This window comes from Pseudonaja textilis, chromosome 5 (genome assembly GCF_049901715.1).
Source record: "Pseudonaja textilis isolate UNSWEBS1 chromosome 5, rPseTex1.2, whole genome shotgun sequence".
NCBI classification, from domain to species: domain Eukaryota; kingdom Metazoa; phylum Chordata; class Lepidosauria; order Squamata; family Elapidae; genus Pseudonaja; species Pseudonaja textilis.
Genome location: NC_141994.1, coordinates 66,590,590 through 66,611,560, shown reverse-complemented (window position 1 = coordinate 66,611,560; position 20,971 = coordinate 66,590,590). Strand labels below are relative to the sequence as shown.

The 20,971-nt window shown below is 40.5% G+C and overlaps 1 protein-coding gene across 8 annotated transcripts in view; it reads right to left on the bottom strand.

Moving 5' to 3' along the window:
* Positions 1–20,971, bottom strand: part of SOX5 (SRY-box transcription factor 5) — a 1,005,438-nt gene that overhangs the window by 415,139 nt on the left and 569,328 nt on the right. Inside the window, exon 1 of one of the 8 annotated variants that reach the window (XM_087935227.1) lies at positions 269–423. The exons of the other annotated variants lie outside the window; for them this stretch is intronic. The gene's annotated coding sequence lies outside the window, so the exon portion shown is untranslated. Of the gene's footprint in view, positions 1–268; positions 424–20,971 lie in introns of those variants that run through there. 8 annotated transcript variants of the gene reach the window in all.

The following is a 20,971-nucleotide window of genomic DNA, read 5'->3' as shown; positions in this document are numbered from 1 at the left end:
AATACAAGAGAATGTTAGTAGCTCCGGGTAGAAATGAGGGGCCTATAGTGCTCTCTGAGCTTGGTTGCTTTCTTGCAAACGTTTCATGACCCAAACTAGGTAACATCATTGGTGCTAGTCTAGTAATGAAATGACTGCAAGAAAACAACCAAACTCAAACAGCACCAAGGAACCCTTATTTCCATGATGTTTAAACCAGTTTATTTGCAAAATTGTGACTGATACAATGTGCCCTTCTCCCATTATTGTAATTTATAATTCTTCCTACCTGCTTCCCACAAGCTAAGTCAGTGGGGAAGTCAGCGGGAAGTCAAAAATCCCTCAACTTAAGGCAGTTATGGCTTCTCCACCTCTGGAGGTTTTCAAGAAGTGGCTGGACAGAACACCTCTCAAAGATGCTTGAGTGGGCTTTCTTGAGTTTTGCACAAAGTTGCACTAATGATCTTCATGGTTGCTTCCAACTCCACAATTTTATGATTCAGTAGGCATCTGTCAAAGACCAAAGAACAAGTAGTTTCTTTATTGTTGTTCACCTATCGACAGAATCTTGCCAGAATAAAGCAACTATCGGATAACTGTAGATATACTGCTAGGGTAGGTCTGTCCTTACTCTCTTCCTGTCTACCAGGCACTTCAAGCCCCTCCTTCCTGCTACTCCAAACTATATTGCACCACAACTTCTTCACTTTGGAAGTTAGTTCAAAATAGTAGTGCTAGGTAGCTATCTGGCCTAATTATCTGTTGTCAGTAAACATTTGTTAATAGCCTCTAAAATCCTGCATATCTTAGGTCAACAGGATGAAAATATCCATGGCTCCATCCATGTATATCCACACAATACTTCCTTTTCAAGGCAGGAGGCATCACATAAAACGGTCTTTCCAGTTATTAATCTTCGCTTATGGAAAGTCCTTTTTCCCAAGTACTGTAAGCTAACTCGATACCTATAGACCAAGGGTCTTCAAACTTAGCAAGTTTCATGGACTTCAACTCCCAGAATTCCTGAGCTAACATGACTGGAGGAGGAATTCTGGGAGTTGAAGTCCACAAGTCTTAAAGCTGTCAAGTTTGAAGACCCCTGCTATACACTATAGGGATCTGTAATCTTTGATTACAGATCTGAGAGCAGAGCAGTTAAAGACATTGTGGTTACATCTCTATAACATGCTATACCTTCTTATTATGAATGTTGGCTTGTTCTGTTTTGTGGTTACATCTCTACAACATGCCGACAACTATAAAACGTGTATAGAAAATGTTTTATGAGTTTTATTTTGGGGTAATGGCCAGAATCCTGACACATGCTATGCCTTCTTATTATGAATGTTGGCTTGTTCTGTTTTGTGGTTACATCTCTACAACATGCCGACAACTATAAAACGTGTATAGAAAATGTTTTATGAGTTTTATTTTGGGGTAACGGCCAGAATCCTGACACATGCTATGCCTTCTTATTATGAATGTTGGCTTGTTCTGTTTTGTTTTTCAGTGGCTTAATATTTTCTTCCAATTATAAACCACAGTAGAGAGAAAAAAAAAACAATACAGTTTCCACCTTGGTGACTCTAAACAGAAAACCAAAAAAATCTCCTCTGGGAATATAGTTGGGTCGTTTATCTTTTGAAAATTATGCTTCACAAGATGCAAAGAATTTGTTACTTAATTTGTAGCAGAGTTCAGTGCCACAGACAGTAGTTTTAAAAAATAAACTGCCTCATTGCACTGTATTGCAGATTCCTTTTAAAAATATTTTCAAAAGAGAGATTATTGTCAGCTTTAAAAACATGCTCTCAAATACCATCTGGAAGTCCTCTGCCAAATATCGTTTTCCCATTTCTTCAAAGTATGTGTGTGTGTTTGTGTCTGTAAATTGTATTTATGTGTATTTTGTATATTTATGCATGTATGTGAAAAAGATGATCAAAAAGAAAGTCAGAAACTGACTTAGCCTAGTGAGAAAATGTCATTTGATGATTTTGTATATCTATCAAACAATCGGGGCAGTTTGGCTGCTATTCCTAGGCTGAGATGAAGCCTGAAAAACCATATGAGGGTTTAATATGTTGTATGACACATATAATTGCAGGGTTTTTTAAAATAAAGACTGATTAAACAAGCTATAGTTTCACCTGCAACATGCTGTGTATAGAGATGACATGCTTCTATTCTTATACTGTATATATGTGCATTTTAAAAATATCTGTGCCTGAGTGTATGCATGTATGCGTGAATGTGTAGCTCGTGTTGTTCAGGTGTCATCAGGGGTGGGATTCTACCAGTTTGCACCTATTCGCTAGAACCCATTGTTAACATTCTAAGCAGTTCAGAGAACCGGTTGTTAGAAGAAATTACTGGCCTAATCCTGTAAGGAAGGCAGGAAGGAAACATTCTGGTGTTGCTTACAGAAACTGCCTCTCTGTTAACCCTTATTACATTCTTGGCAGGACAAGACTTCCTATCTCAGGAACTTCTCTGGAGTTTTTTTCCCCTCCTTTGCTGGTAATTTGCTTGTATGGAGTGACCATTCAAAGTTACAATGGCACTGAAAAAAGTGACTTATGACCATTTTTCACACTTACGACTGTTGCAGCATCCCCACAGTCATGAGAAGCCAGGCGAGGAGATGCCTACCTCGATGTGAGTGATATTGAGTTGGCCACACCCAGCCAATAACATGACCACCAAGCCACATCCACCCAGTCACATGACCACCAAGCCACCAACTAAGCCACGCCCACAGAACTGGTTGTTAAAAAATTTGAATCCCACCCCTGGTATCACATTTATCTAAAAGGAAGATTAGTATGAATTTAAGAAGACTCTCTAATGGAGAACAGTGGAAGAGGCAAAAACAGAAGAAAATCCTATGCAAGTTTTGTTTCCCTTACTCTAAGATCATTTATCTTTAATATACTATCCTTAACAAAGGCCTTTTTAAAAAAAATATGGGAAAAGTAAAAGTATGCATTAAGGTAAGGAACAAATGCAATATAAAGAATAGAATAGAATAGAATAGAATAGAATAGAATAGAATAGAAAAAATATAAAATGTATACAAATAGATAAAAAGAAAACAGTAGGACATGTTCATAGTAACCCTACAGTTAACCCTAATCCAGAGGTGGACAACTATGGCCCCTTTATGACTTGTGGACTTCAACTCCCAGAATTCCTGAGCTAGCATGGCTCGCTCAGGAATTCTGGGAGTTGAAGTCCATAATAGTTGCCCACCCCTGCCCTAATCTGATCTCTAAAGTGGAGAAAAGAAAAAGGGAGAAATAAGGCTGAATGGTAATGTGATAAAAGGGAAAAGACAAATGGGTAGGGAAAGAAAGTAGAAACAGACAAATCTATTTTGGTGTTTAAAGAGTTAAATTCACCAGGCAAAGAGCATTCCCCAAGCAACAGCTAATCTTCCAAATACATTGTTTTGCAGCAGTAATGTTTTCAGCCATTTACACCTAATGCACATACTTCATTTAAGCATTTCCCTCTCAATAAAGGTAAGATGATCCCAAACCCATACAAATTCATTGGTAATTATTTCAGAGGAAAAAATAATCTCTGATCCCAAACTTGATGTAACTTATAGCTTGTACCTGGAGCCTCCATATCTTGAAAATATAATAGTTAGGATGTTGTACACACTTATACTCATTCTTATACCCATTACCCAGATTATAGTAATGGATACCCTAATGTGCAATGAAGTGATTATGGCCAGCTGAGGTATTCCACTGTTTTCCATGTATGGAGCTAAATGTAGATTCTCCTTAGAAAACAAAAGTCATGGATTTATCATTCCATAAGGGATGGGTGCTAGGGAAAGATTTAAGGTCAATAATGTTTTAAATAACATGGAGTAGTTCTCAAATTCCTAAAGGAAGTCAACCCTGATTGTCCTTTGGAAGAAAAGATAAAAAGGTAAAGATTCCCCTCGCACATACATGCTAGTTGTGTCTGACTCTTGGGGCAGTGTTCATCTCCATTACAAAGCCAAAGAACCAGCAGTCTGTGGTCATGTGGCCCACATGACTAAATGCCGAAGGCGCATGCAACGCTGTTACCTTCCCACCAAAGTGGTCCCTATTTTTGTACTTGCATTTTTACATGCTTTTGAACTGCTAGGTTGGCAGAAGCTGGGACAAGTAACGGGAGCTCACTCTGTTACGCAGCACTAGGGATCGAACTGCCGAACTGCTGACCTTTCTGATCGACAAGCTCAGGGAAGGGTAAAACCTGGAATCCGTTTGTCTTGTTTCATTGTGACTTGCTTTTATATAATGGCACAATGATGAAGTGAGGGTAGGGTATTATAGCATTCACTGACGGTGTTCACACAATAAGTTTGACCAGGTCAGTTACACACCTGGTGGTTTTATTTGTATATTTTAAGTTGTTTCATTAATAATTTTATTAAGATATAAAATATAAAAGAAAATAAAAATAAGGGGATGAAAAAGAGAAGAGAAAGAAATATAGGGCAAAGTGAAAAAAAATATTTCTGTATCTTATTAGTGCAGTAAAGTACGATAGCAACCTTAAAGTCTCAAGTTTTTATTTGCATGCTAATATGTGCTAGCCATTTCTATACAGTGACACCTTATACCCAATTACTTTGAAACTCATTACATTTGGTACTCAATGCATTTTGACACAAAAATTTCACCCCGGTACTCATTGTTTGTTTGATATCCAACGCACGAGCTAGAACTTATCAGTGCTGGCTGCTTTATGACTCACTCTACATTTTTCTTTATGAGAAAAAAATATTTGGTACTCATCCATTTTGGAACTCATCGCACTTCTTGGAACTAATTAGCAATGAGTACCAAGGTAACACTGTAACAATAAACTTATCAGCAAAACCCAAAGTCAAAATTTGATTTTTTCTCCATTTCAAGCACAAAGTCCAGAAGGAGTTTCCAAGTAGAAACAAAGTTGGATGTCTTCTTTTCTTTAATTAAAGTAACCAATTTAGTCATCATTGTTAAAGCTTGGTTAGTTTTAACTACGGTTGCATTTTGTATTGAGAACCCAAATGATTAGTTTATATGTTTATTATGAAACTCAGAAAATGGATGGATTCATGAACCCATCTGAATGATTCATGTGAATGCGGCAACTCTGATTTGAAATAAAATTTCTATAAAATCCAATTAGTTTTCCCTATGCACAGAAAACTGTTTTTCAGGCAAAGGACACCCACACACAAACAAAGGCCACAGAGAGTGCTAAAGGCAGCACGACAATACAATGTTAACGTTGCTAACTAAATTTTGCAGCCCATTTTTCAAGTTGAAGTACTGGTGGTGTTTTAGTTACAGAATTAATGAGCCAATTGTTCCATAAATTTAATGCATATATTTTGGGCTATAACTCATGCATCCCTTCTCAGCAAAAAAAAAAACCCTCCTAATAATTGCATCAAATGGAGGAAAAATATTAAGGCCACTAATATTTTAAGGCCATATAATATGAAAACCACAAAGTAGGATAAGCAGCAACTGGGATTTGTAGTCATTTTTTTTTCTTGCTCACTCCTGGCTTGTATAAATAAACACTCTTATTCCAAGAAGACTCTTGTGAATCTCCCAAAGTGTCTTCTCAGAAAGAAATTAAATGGTTCAGCCTCGCATCTTGATGTTTTGTTGCTTTGGGAAATCTGGAGTGTATCATAGTCATTTTGCGCAACCCAGTATTTCGTGTTAGGTCAATCCAATATTCTTATCTATTAATATTCCAAGGTCCTTCAACCCTTCACAATAATGTGGCTCTATTTCAATATTTCTGCAACATGAAGGAGAATTTATCTGTTGTCCTTGGTTTTGGCTCTTTAGTTACAATCTCTCTCTCTTTTTTTTAAATAGGTAGAAAATAAGGTATTTAAGAGATGGAAGGCAAAAGGAAAGTGGCAGGTGATTAGCATATTCTAATGACATGTAATAGATTTGGTCATTCACATATTGGACATTGTGTCATGGCTCCTGATCCCCAAAGGTGGCTTTACAACAGAGTCAACCACGTGTGAAATGTAAAAGTGATTAGTCAGGGATGATCCTTGTGGCAGACCAACTCTTATTTGTTGGCTCATATGCATTAGGAGAGGACCTTTGAAGGAAGACTGACAGTCTGCCCAGGACTTGTGGCCCACAAATGGTTCAGCTGGATGTGAACTGAATGATAAGGCTAATTTTTTCTCTCCCTGTGAGTATTGCATACCACCCATCTGGGCTTTATTTCTGAATACTTCTAAATATGCATGCATTCACCAGATTATAGTCACCACATTATAAAAAAGATGTTGAGACTCTAGAAAAAGTACAGAGAAAAGCAACCAAGATGATTTGGGAGGGGAGAAGGAAACAGTTGCTACTTTGAAAGGGTGTTTTGGAAAGGAGAAAGGCTGGGGGTTTGTGGAGCTAAACTGATTATGAGGGTTTCTCAGATTTACTTCTTCTTGATCAATCGAGATCAAGGGAAGTAGTAATACCACTCTATAAAGCCTTAGTAAGACCACACCTAGAGTACTGCATCCAGTTTTGGTCACCACATTATAAAAAAGATGTTGAGTACAGAGAAGAGCAACCAGGATGATTAGGGGACTGGAGGCTAAAACATACAATGAACGGTTGCAGGAACTGGGCTTGGCTAGTCTAGGGAAGAGAAGGACCAGGGGAGACAGGATAGCAGTCTTCCAATATTTGAGGGGCTGCCACAGAGAGGAGGAAGGGGGTCAAGCTATTTTCCAAGGCATCCAAAGGCCAGACAAGGAATAATGGATGGAAAATGAACAAGGAGAGATTCAGCCTGGAAATAAGGAGAAACTTTCTGACAGTGAGAACAATCAACCAATGGAACAGTAGTTGCCCTCGGAAGTTGTGAGAGCGCCATCACTTGAGACCTTCAAGAAGAGATTAGACTGCCATTTGTCAGAAATGGTGTAGCGTTTGTCAGAATGGTGTAGGGTCTGCCATTTGTCAGAATTTGGGCAGAGGGTTGGACTATATGACCTATAAGGTCCTTTCCAACTCTGATTATCTGTTATCTGTTACAATTTTTGCACTCTCTCTTTATCTGCATTGCAATTGGACTTATTCCCCCAAATGTGCGTGTTTGTCATGACGTTAATAAAAAGAAGAGGAAGGGATAGAATCAGGATGGAATTTGGATGATCATATTTGGAATTTGGCAAAGTTGTGCCTTGGATGGCTACAAGCGTATCTGTAAGTGCCTCAAATGCACCGGTTGTTTATTGCTAAACAGAGGTACCCTGCCAGAGTCTTTTAACAGTTGCATTAATAGCCAACCTGGTTGTAAATAACTCTACAGGTTAAAAGCCCTTTTACCATTAAGGTCAGGGGTGTCCAACCTTGGAAACTTTAAAACTTGTGGATTTCAACTCCCAGAATTCCCCAGGTAGCATGGCTGGCTGGAGAATTCTGGAAGTTGAAGTCCACAGGTCTGAAAGTTTTCAAGGTTGGATGCCCCTGATCTAAGAGGAAAGAAGGAATCTTATACAGAATTTGCACTTCTCACGTTCTCTATGTTAGCACGCTGTTTGATCATTAGGCAGCAGAAAAAAAGGTTTATACTGAATACCGTAGGACAGTGATGGCAAACCTTTTTGTTGTGGTGTGCTGAAATAGCGCACATAAGTGTGTGCCGGCACCCACAATGCCATGCACCCTGCCCCCCCTGCGCATGCGTGTGCAACACCCCCGCCCATCCCCCTGACCTGCACTGTGCATGCGTGTACCTCCCAACTGATTACAGCCCGTTTGAGGCGGTTTTTGCTCTCCCGGAGGCTCAACGGAAACTTTGGGAGCCTGAAAACAGGCCCTTTTCGACACTTCAGGTATTTCTGGGAGGCCATTTTTCAGCCTCTGGGAGGGCGAAAACAGCCTCAAACAGGCCGAAAATCAGCTGGGAGACATGCGCAATACAGGTAAGTTTGGCTGGGGCTCATAGATGCCATAGGTTCGCCATCATGGCCTTAGGATAAGCTTTGTTATACTCAGGGTGACCCACTGGGGAAGGTCTGCATCTTGATTTGTTTGGAATCTGTTAAAAAACAAACAAACATGAAGGCCAGGGACACAGTTCTCCATTAATATCTTCTTTTTTTATTATTTTTATTTTATTCAAGACAAAGTTATAATAGAAAATACAAAACTAAAAAAAAACCTAAAATTAAAAAAAACCAACAAAAGAGAAAAAAATATTAAAAAAAAGAAAAACACATATACACATATTATCCCCCTGTGATCGAATATTGATTGATACATTACTATGACATTGGTTGCAAAACAGCTCCCCCAAATTTAAATTAATAAGTCAATTTGAAAATTAATGACCTGTCTATATTATATTAGTGATGAAATAGTTAACAGGGAGAATAGTAATTCTAAAACAAAACCAAGTTTTAAAACTCTCTGTTATCAAATTGTTATTGTAATCCACTCGTAGAAAATTTACCGTCCCATCTTATCTACCCCAAATTATCCCCAAAATTTTCATTTCTATCTTCTAGCAAGGGGCAAGCCATCCTCTTCAGCAGTGGGATTCAAAAATTTTTACTACTGGTTCTGTGGGCATGGCTTGGTGGGCGTGGCAAGGGAAGGTCACTGCAAAATCTTCATTCCCTCCCCACCCCACTAACCTGCTTTCCAGCTCAGTTCTCCTGTGCAGGGCAACCAAAGAAGCCAATCAGTTGCGACTCGAGAGGTAGAGAATAGATGGAGGCGGGGCCAATCAGAGGTAGTATTTGCCCGTTCTCCAAACTACTCAAAATTTCCGCTACTAGTTCTCCAGAACTGGTCAGAACTGGCTGAATACCACCTCTGATTTCCTCTTCCTAAATATTAAGATAGCATTGTTGATTGTGGAAAGTCTCCAAAAATACACGGCTCTTAGCCTAAGACATCTTTTGGTATCTGTATCGCTGATTTAGCATGTAGGTCGGGATGAAGAAAATCCCCATCATATACACATGTAAACTGAGAAACATACCAATCTATGTAAGCGAAGTGAAGTTAAGGTACTGGGACAATTGGATGATCCTTTCCCCCTGCCATCCTGTTGTCCCTAAAGAAGGTGTCTCTGTTCTTCAAAGAAAATATTGAACAAACTAACATAATTGGGTCAGGTTGGTTGTGACGAATGGATAGAAGGAAGGACCATGTATGGGTAATCCTCTGCTCTGACCAAGGCTTCCTGAGACCGTAATTAAGCACAAGCTTAGTCCAAACAACTCTTGTTTTATTTCAGCGCTGGGAATAATGTTCATTCCCAGCCCATAATGAGTCCCAAACAGTCTCTCGAGATAAGCACCCACCTTTATCTCCTTTGAATTGCTGCCAACAATGAAAGTGCCAAAATTAACTATAAAAAGCCAACTGAAATACAAAGTCCACACAGAGCTTCAAGGTTTAATCTGAACAGAGTGAATGACTTTGCTTCCTGCAAAGATTTATCTACCTTTGCCTGTCCTTTATACCTTAGGGGAGGGGCAATCACCTCCAAGCCTTACTCCCGAGTCAGCCCTTTTGTCTTAGCTGCTCTTGCCTTCTGGCAGCTCTGTGCACAGCACACTGGGAACAGGCTCCCCCTGTTCCTCTGCCTGGCTGCTGCCAGCACGTAACTCCCAGATGGTCCTGACCCTATCTCTGCATCGGATGCAGGACCCTCGTCCAAGTCCTCCCCAAACTTCCAGACTGGTCCCCGTTCTTCCCCACTGTACAATTCCACTGCCATCTGCACAGGCTGCAACCGCAACACATACAACACTTTATTTAGTGACCATTCAAAGTTACGAGGGCCCTGAAAAAAAGGCGACTTATGACTGTTCTTCACAGTTGCAATGGTTGCAGTATCCCCATGGTCAGGTGATCAAAATCCAGAGGCTTGGCAACTGACTCATATTTACGACGGTCGCAGTATCCCGGGGTCATGTGAATACCTTTTGCAACCTTCTGAAAAGCAGAATCAGTGGGAGAAGCCAGATTCCCTTAACAACCGTGCCACTAACTTAACAACTGTGCTAATTCACTTGACAACAACGCTGTCGTAAAATGGAGTGAAATTCATTTTAGAAATGTCTCCCTTTAGCAACAGAAATGTGGAGTTCAACTGTGGTCGTAAGTCAAGGACCACTTGACCTATTTCTGATTCTTGTTTTCTGATACACAAGGCTGACAATCTCCATAAAGCAGAGCAAACAAAGGCTTAATATCCTGCCCAGGCATAGCCATTAATTAAACTAAGGCCCAATTAGCACATAGCTCTTCTCGGCTGAACGTTAAAACCACCCTCCTCTTGTTCACCTCCTTTACTTTTTTTCCTCCTTGCAAAGCAGGACCAGCTCCATCGGGCTCCATTTCCAGGCAGGAACACAAAACTCTAATGCATCCAAACCTGTCCGCCAAATGCCACAAACCAGGTAACACCCCAGCCTTACACGCTCTTCCTTCCAGGCAGCCGTTTCCACCGATGAAGAGGTCACCCCTGTTTAACGCAGTGCTGCCACATTAATTTAGTATGACAAGATAAAACAATAATCTGGGCTTGAAGAGGCTATAAACTGCCTGCTATCAAGGGAGCCGCTCAAGTCAATTGGCACTGTATATCACTTTGTACAATGGCCATGACAAAGCCTCCGGAATTCACTGTGGTAAACCTCTCCTGAGCTCTCCATCTAAAACATCCCCGCCAATCAGACTGAGATGGACTGACATTTTCCTAAGCCATGCAAACTCGAGTGTCTTTCAGACGCCTACAGAACCACAATGTCCCCTTCCTTACCCCTTCAGTTTTCATGACTTTGATAATCCATTGATCCAGCTTCTCTATCAGCTTGTGTTTTTTTTTCCCCTCCAATCTGTCATGTTAAGCTGTCAAAAGGGGCGATTATACCCATGTTTCATATTTTTGAAATGCGCATTTCCCGCTTTTATTTCCTTCCCCAAAAGCTTTTCTTCCAAGGGTTCTGCTGTAAGATTATCCCTAGGAAAGCTGATGCGGATATTATTAGTGGCATAAACCTGATAATAAAAACCATAGCGGTGTTTTAGGTAAAGACGTTTGAGAGATAGTCAGGGTTATAAATGTTAAGAGTGTAAGGCTGGATAGAAAGTGGAGTTTCTTTTCTTTTTTTTAAACTGTCAGCTCGGTGGTTTATTCAGCCTCAAATCAGGGGAAGGAAGTGGGGAATGGGGCAAGGAGAGACACTTTCTGTCCGTATAAAATAATAAAAATAGGGAATCACCAAAGAAATCTTGAGAGTTCACCAAAGAGGTGAAGAAAAATTATTTTTGTTTTTCAGCAACACAGTAAAACATCCTTGTTTCTACACTTCAAAGTGAGTAAATCTCCCAAAATGCAATGGTCCTCTTAGAAGATTTGCACAGGATGGGGAAACCCCTGGCATTTATTATGCATGCTAACATTTCAAATCTAGCATTTGAAGGCAGAATTACTATTTAGAGTATTAGGTTGCCACAGGAAATGTCAGCTCTGTTGTGAGATCCTCTTTCCCTTCCATAAGGCAGAAAGATTTAGTAGCTGTCTTTGCACAATGAGCACAGCTTTCCTTTAATTTTGATTTGTGTCCCCTTCACACAAGCACCCAGCTTAATGTGCATTGTGTGAATCTAGCTCATTTGGCTTGTTATATAGTTCAATGCCTTATGCAAACTGAGAAAACACGTTAACGTTTTCCACCGTAATATTAGGGTTGGCATCGTTTTGCAAACAGTTCTCTTCTCCTATTTTCAACTGAATGCTAACTTTTTAGCTCCAAGCTGTTTTAAATACAACTCTCTTAGTCCCAAAGTTGCTTTTTTTCTTCCAAAAGGCAACTGGACTTTCTTTTTTTTCTTTGAAGACATTTCGCTTCTCATCCAAGAAGCTTCTTTAGCTCTCCAGGACCTCCAGCTTGAAGAGCTGAAGAAGCTTCTTGGATGAGAAGCAAAACATCTTCAAAGAAAAAAAACAGAAAATCCAGTTGGCTCTTGGAAAAAAGCACCTTTAGGACAACCAAGACTTTAAAATTTGTGGACTTCAACTCCCAGAATTCCTCAGGCAACCATGCTGGCTGTGGAATTCTGGAAGCTGAAGTTAACAAATTTTAAAGTTGCCAAGTTTGGAGACCCCTGATCTATGAGAATACTTTGATAGGCTAGCAGTCCAAAAGAGATAACCACCTCTTATAGACTGAGTTCAGCCATCCTTGACCAAACAGCAAAGCTTTTTTTGACATTGGTCAACCATTGTCAGCTCCTATACTGACACTTCCTCCAATGTGAACTGAATCAGATTTCTGTTGTGCTTACGTCGGCTTGTTTGCCTGACTTGCAGTAGCAACTCCTGAAGCAGAAAATAAGCTTTTTCAAAATTAAAATTCAGGGTGGTTCTTGCTTCCTTGACCATGCCCTGTTCTGCAGAGCTTAACAAAAAGTAAATTAACATGAAGTAAAAGTCTTAAGGTGGCCCCTGGTTTGAAAAAGTTCATTACACCAGCTCTAGTGAAAGTAGACTTTCAAAATTAATTTATATATCTTCTCCATTTTCTCCCCCAATCCAAATTTGCTTTTGCTCCCTCTTCAACCCATAGCTGATGCTAAACTGTGCTAAGCAACATGCCAAAAATGAAGTACCGAAGGAACATATTGGGCCAAAGACAGGATGTAGATATTCACACAGACAGCTTTCATGTTTGGATTAAACACTGATCTAGACATAAGCTGGAATTAAAGCAAGGATAGTTCCTGCATGATTTAAGCATGACAGCATCATTCTGAGTGCCCCCATTATACTGAGATATACACATGGACACACACACACACATAATATATACTCTGTGTGAGTGTGTGTGTGCATGTCATAATAAATGATTCAAGAACTGTTGCTTTCTTGTAGAAGCTTTTCCATATAGACTTTATAAGACATGATAAACTCAAGGAGGAAACACAATTCTATCCTGTCTTATGAATTGTGTGGAGTGTTGTGTGTGTGCGTGCGTGTGTGTGTGTGTCTTTAATATAAATGTCATAATCAAGTGCAAGACCTTGTTATTTGCTTCCATGTAAGTCTTTCTAGCATTTCCAGGTAGACTTTGTAAGATGAAATAAACTCAAGAAGAAAAGCCAATTCTGTCCCATCTTATGAATTGTGTGGAGTATGTGTGTATGTGTTTAATACGTCACAATTAAATAATACAACAACTTGTTTTATTTGTTTGTTTGTTTGTTTACTTCCAGGTAGCTGTTTACTTCCAGGTAGAAGCATTTCCATGTAGCCTTTATAAGATGGAATGAACTTGAGAAGGAAAGCCAATTCTGTCTCATCCTATGACCTGTATGGTGTCTGTGTGTTTAACATAAATGTCATAATGAAATAATACAAAACCTGTTGTTTGCTTCCACATAAGTGTTTCTAGCATTTGTAAGTTGTAATAGCATTAGTAAGTTGTAATAAATTCAAGGAGGAAAGCCAATTCTATCCTCTCCTATGAATTGTGTGGAGTGTGCATTTGTGCATAGGAGCACGTGTATACCTCAGTACAGGGGTGGGATTCTACCGGTTCAGCCCAGTTCAACCGAACCAGTAGCTTTGAAGATCGACCAGTTCACTCTGAGGATCAGCTGTTGGGCTCACCCACCTGCCCTGGCTCCATCCTGACCTTTATTTCTTATTTTTGATGCTCAGCTGCATCGCATGGCAAAACAAATTGCCACGCATCCACTGTTGAAGACACAGGGAGAGTGCAGGAGGGCAGGAGAAGGTCAGAAGAAAAGCCTCTGTGTACGCAAAAAGCATGCATTTTCCGATTGCGCGCAAAGTGCACATGCGCGCACAAAGCATGCCCACCAAGCCACGCCCACCGAACCGGTGATAAACCAATTTGAATCCCACCACTGCCTCAGTATAATGGATGACCGAAGGCCTGGAGAATCTTCCTTGTTCTGAGACCGGCTGTGATTTTTCCCTTGCTTCCTAGAGATGCATCAATCTCATTCACTGTCCTCAGGACCAGAATGTAACATCTCTCAAAATGAATTCATTCAGGAGCACAACCACCTTAAAAAGAACAAATGGGATTGAGGAAGAGGTGTGGCTTTAATTGTTTATTCTTCTCAATTTTGTGCCATTTCATTCTTTCAAAACAAGAAACAATAGAAGGAAAGGTATTAAGTCACTTTAAATTCCCCACTTCTGCTGGGAACAGAAACTGATCCTGGGGAGATCCAAAGAGACAATTTAAGGGCTAATTCAAGCAAGTTATTCTTCAAGACACTCAACAAGAGAGAAATAACATGATCCAGGAAAAAAATATTTTGGGAAGCTAGAATATAAGTCTTTGACTGACCACGTTTATGTATGTTCCTGTTTTGACTAACAAAGCTGAATATTTGATGGGTGCAATTTAATGTTACCATCAATGTTCCTCCCTATCATTTCCCTCAACCCTCAAATCATCATAGATCAGAGGAGAAGAAGAAGGAGAGGAAGAAGGGGAAGGAAGGAAGGAAGGAAGGAAGGAAGGAAGGAAGGAAGGAAGGAAGGAAGGAAAGAAAGAAAGAAAGAAAGAAAGAAAGAAAGAAAGAAAGAAAGAAAGAAAGAAAGAAAGAAAGAAAGAAAGAAAGAAAGAAAGAAAGAAAGAAAGAAAGAAAGATCTGGCTTACTCTATCATTGACTGAGTTTCCTTAAAACTACCATCTCAATCACAGTGAGATTATTGTACACACACAATATTTGGCAATACCTAGAACAGAGGAATGTGAAGATGATAGAACTTGTTGAGATGGCTAATTAACATGTTTAATAAGCAAAAAAAGATAATATCTACATTTTCTCCAAGAGAAAAAAAATGAACTTACAATCTATGGTTTTGATTATTAGATAGGATAGATTGTAGAAAGAAGAGAATTACAATGTAACTTTAAGGAAAGAGGGGTAGTCTAGTGAAGAGAAGGATCAGGGGAGACAGGACAGTAGTCTTCCAATATTTGAGGGGCTGCCACAGAGAGGAAGAGGTCAAGCTATTTTCTAAAGCCAGACAAGGAATCATGGATGGAAAATGAACAAGGAGAGATTCAACCTGGAAATAAGGAGAAACTTTCTGACAGTGAGAACAATCAACCAGTGGAACAGAAGTTGTCCACAGAAGTTGTGGGAGCGCCATCACTTGAGATTGGACTGCCATTTGTCAGAAATGGTGTAGGGTCTCCTGTTTGGGCAGGGGATTGGACTAGATGACCTACAAGGTCCCTTCCAACTCTGATTATCTGTTATCTGAATCTATAAATGTACTTAAAACTGCTGTAAAAATTGAAAGTTACTTCTTTATATGTTTCTTCAATTTTTATTCTACCTTTTTAATTTTTTGCACTTCAGTTTCTCTTTGATTTCTTCGTTTTAATTTCTTCCTTCTTCCTTTATGTTAGTTTCCATTTCCATTTTTGTTTCTTGAAACCTTCAATAAAATTATATTAAAAAGCTACTGTTTTAGAGCTTAATTGATTTACTGCTATCTCCTCTAGGGCACTTGTGAAAAACACAGTAGATCTTGGACTTGCCAAAAAGATCCTATAGAAAGGCCCTAGAAAGAGCACGGAGAAGAGCAACAAAGATTATAAAGGGTCCAGATGCTAAATTATATAATGAACACTTAAGGAAATTCAGTATCTTTAGTCTAATAAAGAGAAGGCTTAGCTCTATGACTCTACGATTCTATGAATTTCTCCTCAATTGCTCCAACCCACCATTCAGTTTCTCCATTGGTGAATATTCTCATTTCAGACTCTAATCCTTACTGAACAGGGTTCTTGCCTTGTTCCACTTCCCATTTATTCCCTATTGCTATTTTCTGTATTTGGGGATTGGTACCAGAAGAACAATCATGGGCTGGTTTCATGCTATCATGTAGGACTGGGGAACCGACAAGATGGTTGTATAATTGTAGGATTCGGGAATAGACAAAATGGTTGTGTGGAACAGCAATTTAACTGATGCAGAGAGGGATTCTGGACCATGATTTTACCAATAAAGGAGAATGTTTGTAGCTGAAGGTTGAAATGAGGGGTCCTTGGTGTTCTCTGAGCTTGGTAGTTTTCTTGCAGTTGTTTCATTCTCCAATCTAGGTAACATCGTCAGTGCTAGTCACTGGCACTGATTGAGGTTACCTAGTTTGGGTAATGAGACATCTGCAAGAAAACTACCATGCTCAGAGGACATCAAGGGAATGATTTTCCATACTGAAGGGGCTACCACCAAGAAGGACATCCCTAATTGATGGGACCCATAACATACCTTGCTTTTCTCAAGATGATGATAGATCTTTTTTCAGATTGAGAACCCTGGGCAGTCAACGAGGTCTCAATGGGATGAGAACATGGGTGTCTGCAGGTGGGCAAAGAAATCAAGAGACATTCTAGAGGTTATGGCCCCGTGGTGGCTTTTGCCAGATACCAAAGGATGTAGGTAGACGTGCAGAATAAAACAATGATGCAGCAGTAGCTTCCTCTTTTATCTCCAATGGACATACCAGCTCAGTATCACTACCAGAAGATGTGTTGAAAGACATCCTCAAGCTTTACAGAGAAACAGGTGGAAAAACAGAAGCCTCTTTCAGGGAGGAAGGTGAGGTCTGAGAAACTGCAAGGTGCAGCATTATTACAGACCAACTGAATTGAAAAAAAAAAAGCACCCCATACACTGATTTCACTGCAGCCCCTTTTGTTTATTGAATCATAGAGCAGGTTGTTATGGAAAAAGAGAGGTAGAGGGGGGGGAAAGCTTCTTTTTCATCCTTCTTGAGCAGAACACACCTTCCTCATATTTCAAAAGAGTCAATTAATTATTAACATGATGGCAATGCTGAGCAATCAAAGGGATATCATGTCACAAGAGGAACAAGGACAATTATCAGGTGCAAAACTGTCTTAACAGGAACTTGTTTGCAAAGCCTTGTCCTGCATTTACTGACTGCTTCGCCTACATCCTATGGGTAGCTTGTAAACAGGTAATCTGGTATCCAAAGTCCTATTTCATTTGGGGCCAGCTTGAGTCTGTGTCCATGTGTGTGCTTCCAAAGCCCAAACAAAAAGATAACGTTGGAGCAAAAGCCTTCCTCCCCAAGATAAGGACAGCATTGTTTGAAGATCTGTGGCCCAAGTCATCCCCAGTTAATTTAGAGGCAAGCTCCAGTCAATTGCTTTTAACTTGTGATGTTCATTTCACAGAGTTCAGGGACATTGTTGGCCATCTTTAACAGGAGGAATGCTTGTTTATTCACATGTGTGCTGCCTGTTTATTGGCAAGCAAGGAGACAACACTGAACCACTTCACAGCTTGTGTGGACAAGGGAGCGGAGAAAAAACAAAATAAAAGAGGACAGTTTTGGAAAACTCTTAATTAACTGCCTAAAAACAGACTGTCACTGATGCTGGTTTTCCTTTCTTTTGCTCAAGGCTTTACTGTGGTCAATTAGGTATCAAAATGACTGCAAATGATGTGACAGTGATGGGCCTGTCTGCAGGCTTATCTGGGTACTGAAATGTCCTTTAACAAAGACAATGGGATTTTGTGATCTCACATGGAAGCAACACAAAGCCATTAGGCAAACCCACAATCCCAATTGCCCTTTCACAAATAAAGACCCTTTAAGAGATGGCTAAACGCAAAGGCCAGCCTATACATCACTGTGGGACAACAGGTAGTCCTCGATTTATGGCTGTAATGGAGCCCAGAATTAGGTTCATAAGTCATGCAGGTCGAAGTCATTCAGAAAACACCGGATACGAAGACTCTTTTATTTTTTGGGTGGCCAAACAAGCAAATGCTGCAGTTGTGAAGTGAACCCTTGTCCTCGATGGCTTTTTTTCTTTTTTTTTGCTGGAAATAGGAAGTAAATGCTAGTTTCTGGCCAGAAATACCATACATTGTAGTCATATGGAACCCTGTATAAGGCTGTAAATGCAGACTGGTTGCTGAGCACCCAAAATGCAATCATCTGACTGCAGGTGGGCATTTCAGAAAGATTATCAAGATATTCTCCTATCTATTCATCCCTATTAGCAATATTTATTTAGAATAGAATAGAATAGAATAGAATAGAATGGAATGGAATGGAATGGAATGGAACGGAATGGAACGAAACGGAGTGGAGTGGAGTAGGGTAGAATTAAAACATAAATGAATAGAATAGAAATGTATACAGTAAAATAGAACAGGAACAGAATAGAAGTTGGAAGGGATCTTGGAGGTCTTCTAGTCTAACCCCTGCTTAGGCAGGAAACCCTATACCACTTCAGACAAATGGTTATCCAATCTCTTCTTAAAAGCTTCCAGTGTTGAAACATTTACAACTCCTGAAGGCAAGTTGTTCCATTGATTAATTGTTCTCACTGTAAAAGTAGCCCTGGGACAGTCCATCGTAACTTTGCATGCTATTACATGCACTCGTGTACTGAGTGCAAATGTCTGCAATGGGAAACTTTTCATATAGAGGGTTGGCAAGCGGAAGGGGCCCCATGTAAAACGGGACAGCAAGAGGCGGCACCAGTGGTGGGATTCAAATAACTTAACAACCGGTTCTCTGCCCTTCCAACAACCAGTTCATCAAACTGGGGGTCGGGAAATTAACGACTGGTTCTCCCAAAGTGGTGCGAACTGCCTGAATCCCACCACTGGGCAGCTCACTCTTCACTGAACTTGATAAAGGCAAACAGGAGTAGATCTGGATAGTTTTCAGATGGATCCCTGTAAAGAAACCTCTTGGGGCTAGATTGGGAAATAAAAAAAAAAAAAAGAATCCAAAAGAAGTCAATGGCAAACTAGTTCCCTTTTGACGTCAGAAAAGAAAAAGGACGTATCAACCTAGCTACTGGGACAGGCAGTCCTCGACTTGCGACCACAATTGAGCACCCAATTTCCATTGCTAAGCAACGGAGTTGTTCAGTGACTTTTGACCCACGTTACGAGCTTTCCTGCCACAGTCGTTAAGTGAATCACTGCAGTTGTTAAGCAGGTAACATGGTTGCTGAGTTGAATCAGGCTTCTGCACTGATTTTGCTCGTCAGAAAGTCACAAAAGGGGACCTACTGCAACCGTCATGAATATGAGTCCGTTGCCAAGCATCCAAATTTTGATCTCCACGGGGATGTTGCAATGGTCGAGTGAAAAAAAAACACAGTGCTGTTGTAACTTTGAACCGTCACGAAACAAATAGTTGTAAGTCGAGGACTACCTGTAATTGAAGTCGAGAGAGAGAAAGAGAGAGAGAGAGGTGTTATTGAGTGCCCATGGAAGGCAGCACGGCTTCATTTCAGCCATCATTTGGCTAAATACTTGAGTGTCTGCAATAACAGATGCCACTGAGTGACATCAGCCACAGGGCAGGTTATCCCCCCCACCCCAAATTTCCTGCAGATAGAACACAGAATAGAATAATAGAGTTGGGGTCTTCTACTCCAACTCCCTGCTGGCTGTCTGCCAGTGGTGGTATTCTACAGGTTTGGCCCCGTTTGAGCAAACCAGTAGTAAAAAAAGTGCTACTGTTCAGCCAAACCGGTACTAAAAAAACAGCTACTGGTTCGGCTGAACCAGTATTTGTTTTTGTTTTTTTCCTCCTGATGATCATCTGTTCTGATGCTCAACTGTGCCAGAATCCCCTTCGCTGACTTCCTGCTTCGTCCAGGCGGCTTCCCTGAAGCCCAGAAGGTAAAAACATGGAACGGGTGGGGGGAGTGTTGCAAAAAAATAGAAGAAGCCACACCCACCCAGTCATATAACCATGTCTACCTAGCCACGCCCACCTAGACACCCCCACAGAATGGGTAGTAAAAATATTTGCATCCCACCCCTGCTGTCCACTCTCTGTTTGAAAGCCTCCAGTGATGGAGTACCCACAGCCTGTGAAGGCAAATTGTTTCACGGGTTGATCGTTCTCACCGTTCAGAAATTTCTCCCTAGTTCTAGGTTGCTTCTCTCCTTGGTTAGTTTCCATCCGTTGGAAACTCACGAGACACTGGGATGGGGCTTATTTGTTTCCAAGATTCACACGACAAAGCTCGCTATGTTCCATTCAGTGTTCAATCCTGCTCACTTTTACCGGTGAAGAAACAAGAACAAGAACAAAAAAAAAAATCTGCCACAACGGTAGAAGACATCAAGGTCTACAATACATTTCCACCTCGTTGGTTTGTACACAGTTTTTCAGCTGCCCAAATAAACCAGCAGACGCAGAGCCTCAAATGCAAATATTTTCTGGTATGAAGTCATTCAATTGTCCAAGTAATTCAATTGTCCTCGCTAGGTGTGTGCCCATTAAACGGCTGGAAACAATAAGAAGATATACAGTTCCCAGCACATACATAAAACAAGGTGTTTGCTTTTCAGGTGATTATTTTCTGCTTAACTGACTCCCAATGAGTCCCTTCAAAGATGGCAGGGCTTCACACACACAGCTGTTCCTCCACAACACCCTGCCAGCTAGCCGCACCCTTGTGCACGGAGGCCTTTGCTTGGGCTCTGAACTTTCCAATCACCCCTACAGAAGCCTTGCCTGGGCCTGTTGCGACTAGCGTTGAACGCATTGATTTAAATCCCGCATTGTTCCACTCCTTTCTCTTTCCACAGAAGATCACTTCAAAGGCCAGCATCAAACATATTTCATCATAAGTTCCAGTCATTAAACAACATCAACCTGATATTAGTTGGGTGCCTTCGAAATAGGCTGTCAGGGTTTGCTCCAGAAATGACCAGGAGATGTTTGCCCAGTTCTTGTTCTGAAAACATACATTCTATAATGAAAAAGTCTAAAAGGCAATGAAGTCAGGCGTTAGCATTACCCAATGGTGATTGTTCAAAGGGCAAATTGGATTTTCCTTGTTTTTCCTTGAAGATGTTTTGCTTCTCATCCAGGGGTGGGTATTCAGCAGGTTCTGACCAGTTCTGGAGAACCAGTAGT